The sequence below is a fragment of the Mustela nigripes genome, chromosome 2, assembly GCF_022355385.1.
Source record: "Mustela nigripes isolate SB6536 chromosome 2, MUSNIG.SB6536, whole genome shotgun sequence".
NCBI lineage: Eukaryota > Metazoa > Chordata > Mammalia > Carnivora > Mustelidae > Mustela > Mustela nigripes.
Genome location: NC_081558.1, coordinates 91,225,239 through 91,235,412, shown reverse-complemented (window position 1 = coordinate 91,235,412; position 10,174 = coordinate 91,225,239). Strand labels below are relative to the sequence as shown.

At 42.7% G+C, this 10,174-nt stretch overlaps 1 pseudogene; it reads left to right on the top strand.

Moving 5' to 3' along the window:
- The first annotated feature begins 971 nt into the window (after nucleotides 1-971).
- LOC132009983 (large ribosomal subunit protein eL8-like) lies at nucleotides 972-1,800 on the top strand (annotated as a pseudogene).
- The last annotated feature ends 8,374 nt before the right edge of the window (nucleotides 1,801-10,174 follow it).

Genomic DNA, 10,174 nt, shown 5'->3' with positions numbered 1-10,174 from the left:
TAAGCCAACAGGAAATAAACAGTGCAAGGAATTTCTGGAAATAGGAGAGTGTTTTTTTGTTTGTTTTTAAAGTGAAAAAAAAAAAAAAGTTTTAAGGAAAAAGGAAGCCCTGACCCACATAAAGATAGGGTTTCAGTAAAAGGAATTTGAGAGCAAGAGAGAAAGTGTAAGCCCCAGCACTGGATCTGGGCTGCTGAGCACAACTGCAGTCCCCGAAAAATGAGCTCAAGAAACAGAGCCAGTTTCACACTTTTTAAAAAAAGAAGTGTCATTCCCTGGAAAATAACAAATCCGCTCCAGGCTGTCCACAGCCCTGTTGAAGTTTACCTAGTAATTTACAAACGGTTTCAGTACTTAATCCAGGAATATCTGCTGTGAGTCCTGAAGTCGCCGATTCTCCCTAAAGCTCTGCTTTGTAACTTTTTACTGGGAAAAGCCTCTATTTCTCTTATTCGGTCATTAAAAATGGGGGAGAAGCTGTCCTTTTTTCTCAGCAAATGTTTTTGACAACTGGTCTATGCTAGCCCCTGAGCGCAGCGCTGCCATCATATCGGATTCTTCCTGCCTCTTGCTTGGACTTCCTGCCATTTCTGAGTTTTTACTATTCAAATGCAAGGTCCGTTGTGAATCTGTGAGCCTTCTAGAAAATGTTGAGCGTCGTCCACCTTCGAATGCTATAAGCACTAGGCAAGCTTCAAGAGGCCACTGCTCATTCCTAATGAGAATCTTCTGTTTATGATTCATGGATTAAACCCTTATAAATGGCTTTATGTACATGCCCAAAGTATGCGGATCCACAGGACGTCTGAGCATACTCATGCTAAGTATGTATCTGCTCGTGAGAAAGTGTGTGTGGGAGGGAAGGAAGGAGTAGAAATTGTTTTCATTTTAAAAAGCTAGAGGGATAAGCAACAACTATTCATACGCATCTTTAAAGAAATGAGTGTAGTTCTTTCCTCCAGCCATCCACCATGCAGAAAGGCAAGAAGGCAAAGGGGAAGAAGGTGGCGCGGGGTGCCCTGTCGTGAAGAAGCGGGAAGCCAAGAAGGCAATCGATCCCCCCATTTGAGAAAAGTCCAAGAATTTTGGCAGCGGACAGGACATCCAACCAAAAGGGACCTCACCTGCTTTGTCAAATGGCCCCGTCACATGGGGCTGTGGCAGCAAAGGGCTATTCTCTATAAACCTTTCAAAATGTCTCCTTCCATTAACCAGTTCACCCAGGCCTTGGGCCACCAGCCACTCAGCTGCTTACATGGCCCACAAATACAGATCAGAGACACAGCAAGAGAAGAAGCAGAGATTGTTGCAGCAGGCAGAGAAGAAAGCTGCTGGCAAAGGGGATGTGCTCACTAAGGCCTCCTGTCCTTCAAGCAGGGTTAACACTGTCATCACCTTGGCAGAAAACAAGAAGCCTCAGCTGGTGGTGACTACACACAACGTGGATCCCACTGAGCTGGTTGTCCTCCCGACTGTTCTGCTTTGTAAGATGGGGGTTCCCTACAGCATCATCACAGGGAAGGCCAGGCTGGAGCATCTGGTCGCTGGGAAGACCTGCACCACTGTCGCCTTCACACAGGTTAACTCGGAAAACAAAGGAGTTCTGGTTAAGCAGGAACTGTCAACACTTCCTGGAAGGAAGTTTTCTTCCTTGACTACAGGAGGATGTCTGGACCAATGACAGTGACAGATATGAGATCCCCCATCACCGGGGGAGGCAATATCTGGGTCTAAAGTGGGTGGTTCACTTCGCCAAGCTGAAAAAGGCAGACTAAAGAATTGGCCACAAAACCGGGCTAAGTGTACACTGTTGAGTTTTCTGTACATAAAAGTGATTGAAATTTGTTTTTCAAAAAAGAAGAAGAAGAGAAGGAGGAGAAGGAGAAGGAGAAGAGGAAGAGGAAGAAGAAGAAGAAGGAGAAGAAGAAGAAGAAGAAGAAGAAGAAGAAGAAGAAGAAGAAGAAGAAGGGAGTGTGTATAGGGCATAATGATGGGCGGAGCCAATGCATTTCCAAATTGCCATTCCTTTAGCTCTTTAAAACATTACTCTTTAATGGGAAACGATGGGCTGCTGTTTGTTCTCTCAATAATTACATCATTTTTTTTTTTAAATTTCAGTGACTTAGAAAAACTATTTTAAACCTTTTTAAAAATCACTTTTATCCTTTTATTTAAAAAAAACCCTTTATACTTTAATAAAAATCTTTATTTAAAAACCTTTTTTATTGAAGTGTTCATTCCTTCAGGGATTTGTACACTGAGAGAAAGGACCCTTTGCTGTTGGCATGGGAGTCTCCACACTACTACATCACACACTGCTAGCCTGAGTTGAAAGGCCTTTGAGGAGATCATCTCAGCCCGGGTGCCCAAATATTTGTCATGAGAAAGTGTTCTCCAGGCAAAGGGTCCCTTTCTGACCAACAGCAGACTATGCCCTCTTGATGAGTAGAAGCCCATGTACTACCTTTGTTAAGTGAGGAGTACCCTGGTCCCTTCCTGCCCCCTCCCTGGCCTGTCCCATGGCTTGCTTCTTGCCTTCATGGGAAGAAGTTAAACCAGAAACATGGGAGCTATTACTCGAATACTTTACAGTGTGTAAAATTGACAAGGATCACTTCTGTTTTTGCCAAAATGCCTCAGTGAAGCTGGATTTTCCAACAGTAATTCTAATGAAAACTATCAGCCAAAAAGCACTGAAGTCCAATTTGTATTGTGCTGTCAAATAGCGAAGCCCAACAAGCAAACTTATATCCAGGTAATATCCTATATCTAACAAGGAAATCTGCAATTTCATTGTATCATTTAGCATGCTTTGGGTGGCAAGAAAAGTGGAACTCAACTAGCAGAACCTTAAGCAACCAGGAAATTGATTGCCCCATCAACCAACCCAAATCCAGGGCTGATTAATTCCACAAGTAAATTATATCATCCAGAACCCAGGTTCTAATTCCATCTTTAAGGCTCTCATGTCTTCAGCTGTCAGCTTGCTCCCTTCATGGTGACAAGATGGTGGCCACAATTCTGGGCAACACGTCCTCACATCAGAAGCAGAAAGTGATTATCTTTTCCCACCGGTTCTGGGATGGGCAGATGGTAGAACCAGAGATGGTAGAATCAGCTTCGGAGAGCTTAGTTGTGAACGTGGAGGAGAGGTGAGTATCACAGACACAGACACAGACACACACGCACACTGGGTGAAATAACCATGTGGGCTGCTGCTGAAACCCATCTTGTAACTAAGTCTGTGGTGAGTGCATATCTGAAAACGACCTGAATATTCAGAGGAGAGAAGAACCAAGCCAAGAGACAGGTGGAATTGGATACAAAATGGCATTCTGAAGCTACAAATGCCCTTGGCCTTTTTAGTTATATGAGCCAATAAATTTCCTGTTTGACAGGACAATTCAGGGTGAGTTTTCTGTCATTCACAACACACAGACCCCATTCATACACCTTACTTGTGTAATTTTTCTAATCCTAATCTTCTAATCTTGTTCTACTTTTTAAAAACATTACTAGTTGAGACAGTCTACAATATACGTGGCCAGTATTGTTTAAAGGTGACAAGGTCATCAGGGCACCTGGGTGGCTCAGTGGGTTAAAGCCTCTGGCTTCCGCTCAGGTCATGATCCCAGAGTCCTGGGATCAAGCCCCGAATCGGACTCTCTGCTCAGCAGGGAGCCTCTTCCCCACCTCTCTCTGCCTACTTGTGATCTCTATCTGTCAAATAAATAAATAAAATCTTTAAAAAAATAAAAAGAAATTAAAGTGACAAGGTCATGATCAGCAAAGACTGAGAAATGATCACAAACTGGAGGAGTCTAAGGAGACATGAAAACTAAATGCAATGTCGTGTCCTGGATTGGATATCTGGAAAAGAAAGAAGAGATCAGTGGAAAAACTAGGGAAAACCAAAGGAAGTCTGTAGCTTAGTGCAGGGTATTACACTAATGTCCATTTCTTAGTTTGGACAATGTGCTGTGGTTATGTAAGGGGTTAACATCAGAGCCGGGTAAAAGGTATATGGCAACTCTCTACTCTCTTTGCAACTTCTGCGTGGATCTAAAATCACTCCAAAATAAAAACTTCAAATAAATATAGAAGTGGTCACTAACATTCCAAGGCCTAGTAAACACTGAACTAGGTTGACTTTTTCAAGTCACCAATGAGAAGGTTAAGTAACAAAGAGATTGGAACTTGCCCTTGGCACCTGGAGATTCATGTCAGGGCTGAGCCTGAGATTCCAGTTGCATCATCTGGACACACAACCACCCTGCAGCCTGGGACCCTGGATATCACTCAAAGGAATTAGTTTCCATGGAAACAGCTCTTCCCTAAGCACACTAAATTCCCTTGCAGCTCTCCGTATTAGCTCTGGACTATTACATTTCAAAGTCCACTTTTTCACATTAATAAATTACACAATTATAGCAGTCCAGGAATGAGCTATAACACCATACAAAAGGAATTTGTACCAGAAATTTAAACTACCATATGGTCAATGGATTAACATTAACCATAAATAGAAACCATCACATCCTGTGGGGCCTGCTAATCGCATTTGTATGAATTGAGTATTTGCTGAAAAGCAATACATGAAAAATGTTAACCCACGCCACAACATTTCCAAAGACAGATTTTGAAGGGGCTGTATCTCAAATAACTTAGGTTAGAATGAACATGGCATTCTGGAAGAATCCATATTACATGAGCCAAAAGCGATTCTTTGGAAGGCCGGCCCCGATATCAAAGATGCATTTGTAAAGACTGGATAGAATGGGTCTCATAAAACGTAAAGGAAAAAGTCGAGTAAGCCCCAGCCCTCCAAGAGTGACCTCCTCTACCACAGTGAATTCCTCCATGTAGAATTTAATGACACATCCTCAGGATAAGATACTGAGTAAAAAGGGAAATACTCTAGTCCACCTGCTTTCATCCAAAACTGTAGCATCTCATCCTCCAGGCTCCCCCTCCCACAATGTTTCTGTCATCCACACCCCAGGACTCAGAGCTGGGTCCAGAGTTGGTCATCAATGTTAGTTCTCTTCTCTCCTTGCTTTCCCCACCCAATAATTATCCCTATTCCATCCTGTGAGCACTGGCGCTTGGGCAGAGCCCAGGCATCTGCTGGAATGCTGATCCCAGAATGTCAGAACCCAAGGGATCCCTGAGAAACATGGACCAGAGTATGCTAATTAGCACCCTTCCCTATAATTGCTGGTGACTATTGGAATTATCTGATAAAAGCTATGACATTATTTCCCCTTTATGGGCACCAACATGACTTAGGAGGCCCATCATGATAGAGGAAAGCCACAATTTCTGATGTTGGCTACAGGGTCCCCCATTAGCTAATGGTTATATGACAGAAGATAAAAAATGATCTCGACAGGCAGAAATAATGGGCCCCAAATTGCAAAATGTAATTTAGAAAGAATGTAGGCAGTGCCCTACAGTTAGTTTCCAAAAAATGCCTTACAGAAGCCCAGGAGGCAGTGTGACGCCAGCAAGAGTGGAGGTCAGGGTCTGGGAGTGCCCTGTCCCAGCCGAGGCTTTGACCAGCTGGCCACACTAGAACAAATTCCTAGCTTCAGGGAATGTGGCTTTCTCAGCTGGAAAACGAGAAACTCAAACTAAACGATCTTTCGTGGACTTCCCAAATTTGAAGCAAGATGACTCAGTGAATTGTGGTGCGTCCCCATGATAGAGTGTCACGCAGCTGTTAGAGGTCCGTGGATCCCGAGAATATTTGGGAACATGAGAAAGTGCTTGTGACAGGAGGAAAAACAAATAAATGTGGGTTGTGGTTCTTATTTTGTAAAAAGAGACAGAGGTGCCTTGGAGTGGGGAGACTCAAAGGGAGTAGAAAAAATATTAAAAGTGCTAGCCATGTGTGATTGAGTTTTTGTTACTCAGAGCTCTTAAAACTGTATATTTCACCACAAAGGTCCTAAGATGCTTGATAACAAAATACTCCAACAATATACAAGTGTATATAGGAAAAATTTAAGTTTCTGCTCTTTTTTTTCCCCTCCTGCTGCCACTCCCGTGTGCAGCCTATATTAACATTGTGAAATAAATCAGACTTCACTGTGTTTAAGCTAAATTTGCTAGAAGCATCCTTTGTTTCAAGCAGTCTACAAAGAGAAAGCTAGGAACATTGGTGGCTTTTATGTTCTTAGGAAGAGAGCTTCCATGAAATATTAGAATAAAAGTAAGAATGAGGATAAGAATAGAAATAATAAATAAATCCAGATACTAGCACTTTATAAATGGTTTTAATAAAAGTTTAATAACCAGTTATAAAATGACTACATTCCATTTTTATTTCTTCAAGTATTGGAAGCATTTAAGAAAGTCTGATATATGGATTTGTTTTAGAATATGACAAATGTTTAGAAACTTAAGTCATCAAGGGCAAAATAACTGGATAAATTTAATTTGTGAGTCAATTAGTTTTGATGTATAATTGTGTAAGTCTTGTCTGGCTATGCAGAGAAATACAAAACATTTAAAGTTGATGGAATGTTAGTCATTTTAGAAATTTGGAACTTTGATAAATGAACCATTAAATGAAACATAGGAGTACTGATTCTTCTCCATCTTCAAAAGTCCTCAAACATTAAAAATTGTTTATGTACATGCTTGGAACCCAGGCCATACTTTGTTGAGGACACTGTTGGCTGAGCCTATGGCCCAGAGCATAGGAAGGGAGTGGCGTAGGAAGTCGGCCTCCTTCTCAACCTGAGAGCACCCTGCCCTTTGCCAGAGCAACACTTGAATGGGAGACTCAGTCCCAGCGGTCCCAGATTCCACCTGAGACCAGTAGGGTGACACCCTGTGCAGTATGGGGGACAGCAGCAGCAGAGCAGAAGTCTCTAGGATCCTCAGAGGCATCAACTGTGATATCTGATTTCTGATGGTCTGAGTTCCACTCCCACCATGAGGCAGGATAACAAGTAAACACAAATTAATAACTGGGACCCTTCTCTGTTTATCCTGGAAGGGAAGACCTCGGTAGGAGGGAAAAGATGAGTTGAGATTGGAGGCTTAAGGTCTTTAACTTGAATACTGCATAAAGAGATGTGACCTTAATTGAACCCCAAGCGGATAAAGTGGGACATACTGGTTACTTTCAAATCCGTGGTTCAGGGGGAGGAGACAAGATGGCAGAGAAGTAGGAGGTGTTGTTTCAACCAGTCCCCTAAAGTGAGCTGATTACCTACCAAAGAACTCTGATCACCCATGAAATCAGCCTGAGATTAGAATTATACACTTCTGGATCTCTCTGGGGGCAGAAGACGCCAGTGGACAAATCCGTGGTTCAATGGGAATACTATTGTTCTGCCCCCAGGCATCTATTCTCTTTTCTTCTCTAGGGAGTTACACTGCACTTCCCTTCTAGGGGAACACATCTCCTCATTCTCAGCACATTTGTTCTGTGCCTCTGACTCACATCCCCTGTCTTACCAGTGGGAATGCAACCAGAACCAGCCAACCAGGGCATCACTTGTGAACTGCTGTGAACCTGGAGTTCCGAGGGCTACTCCATGGAGTGCTAGAATGACCCCAGCACAAAGGAAAGCTAAGCCTGTGGTCTAGACAGGGGTAAAACAGATGCTGGACCAAGACAGTCCTGGAGCTTTTCTTGGATTTTTCAGTTACATGAGCCAACGAATTATCTTTTTGGCTTAAATCAATTTGATGTGAATTTGCAGCCATTTGTTACGAAAGAAGTCCTAATGATATGAGTAGATCTGAGGGCTTAGAACAATCTAGAGACTTCATCAGAAAGAAAGATGATGAATTGGTTATGTAATTCTGAGACAAGAAGACTCTAAGACTACAAGGTAACTCTTCCAATATCCCTACATAAATGCTACCAGAAGGTAAATTTCCACTCAATAGGTAGAGGGACTTTCAAATAACTAAAGTTGCCCAACAAAGGAACCAACTGCTAGAGATGGAGGTGAACCCTCCGTTAGAGGAACAATCCAGTTAAGGAAGGATGACTGCCCAACAAGAATGTTGGTGTTGAGATTCCTTCACTGGGAGGAAAGTGTGAATCTCAAGGACTCTTGTGACTCTAAAAGTCAACAAAAATTAGGAGAACAATCACTAGGGAACATGAAAGGAGGTGCTGTAAAACTCTGCAGAGCCCTGGCTTGATCAGTGAGAAGCTCTGGTGCTAATACTCCGAATTGGATTTGGTCTGTAGCCCAATGCTGCAAAGCAACAGAATTAATGCGGAAGTCATAGAAAGCACTGAGAACTGAACACTTCCCTCTCATAAAACACAAATTGTCTAAATAGGAATTCTGCCATTGGTTAGGAATGCTGAGTTTGCAAAGCCACTTCTGTTGATTTTGCTAAGATAAGAGCAAAACATGGAAGAGGTCATCTAGAAGTTTGGTGAGAATGAGGGACTCTGGATACACCTGGGTGTATGTGTGTGATGGTGGAAGTGACTGAAGTCAGCTCAGGGCCCACATCCTATGACCAGTCCATGATCCCTATACCAACACATACCTAGTGTCAGGTGCCCAGAGACTGAAATGGGCACAGACTGCTAAAGTTTGCATTAGTAGGGCAGGTTGGTTATTTTCACCACATAGCCTACCCCTCTGACCTCTACCTCTTCCTCCAGTATATTACACTTCAGCCACGTGGACTTTCTTTTGATTCCTCCAACACACCTAGTTCATCCCATCTTAGAACCTTGGCTCTTGTTCTTCCATCTACCCAGAAAGCTCTACCTTTAGGGCTAACTTCAAGGGGGTTGGTCAAGTATTAGCAAAAATGGCAAATCCTTGGAGAGTTCTTTCATGACCACTAATCCAAATGAGCAAACCTATCCCCAGCACATAGCCCTACCCAAAGAGAACCCATCCTCTATATCTCATCATCCCTTTCATTGTCCTCCTGGAACTCAATACTATTGGAAATTGTATTTCTTATTGATTTGCTTGTTTATAGTCTTTCCTCTCCATTAAAGCATAAGCTCTATGAGAACAGGGACCTTCTTGGTTTTGTTCATTGACACCTCCTCAGCTCTTAAAACAATTGCGAACACATAGTTCATATGTCATGAAAGTTTGATGAATGAATAAATGGTTGAGTAAACCTACTCTTTGCCAACTTGATCTTGGAGAGATTTCCTTCTATATAATATGTTTTCTGAAAGACAGAGCAAGTGAGTGACTGAGGTAGAAGGAGACTCTTTTGTTGAAAGGACTTGTCTCTGGTATGGCAACTTGCTCTTTAATTGGCTTAGTGTCCTGAGGTGACCAAGGAGGAAGGGAACACAGGACTTTATTCAGAGCATGGCCTCCTCAGTGAGCACATCTAATATACTCTATAAGAGTTAGCTGACCTTATTTTTTAAAGGAACCACTGTTCAGCAGCAATCAGCCATTGAGACTTGCTGTCTTTTCAACCCACTGTCTCTCTTTTGGTCCTTGGTGAAGATGAGCATAGAGCCCTCCCTGCTCTACTCTGTGAAAGCCAGTAAATCTTGAGTCAAACTCAACTCTTGAGCGTGGCTATTGTTTTTCCACTTGGTAGAGACAAATAATTACTTGCTAGTGTGTCCAGTGCCTGAGATACTTGATAGAGGATGGCTCTTAAAGTCCGAGTGCACCTTAGCAGAGCCAGGCTTGGATTATCTTCCGAAGGACTTTGCCCCATGGGGAACTTCTTTCAGGAGGAAGAGACCTGTAATTATTTAAATGAAAGAAGATGGGAGGAGTACCCTTTGGAATGTCATCTCACAGGCTTTCCTGAGTTGTGAGCAATTGCAGGGCACCCTAAACGTACTGGCCAACACAGATAGAGGCTTTAGAATACTGGGCAACTCTGGGTACAGGGGGTGGGGAAATAGGCCTCCCAAAAGGAATTTTTTAAAAAGCATCTGGAATATAGAAGTGGCATCTCCAGCACTGGGGCCACTATCTGGGAAAGAGGGATTGCTCAGTGATGGAGTGAGGGAGTGTGTAGATACATCCCAGGGACACTGTATCCATTAGAATGGTGGCCATGGGCGGTCTAATTTTTGGCTAGAATACTAAATGTTGAGCAACCTTTTATTTCTTGCTTTGTTCTTTTAGCTGCTAGAAGCACAACAATATGGTCTACCTCTACTCTTCACTCATGTATTCATCAACCAGTATTATTG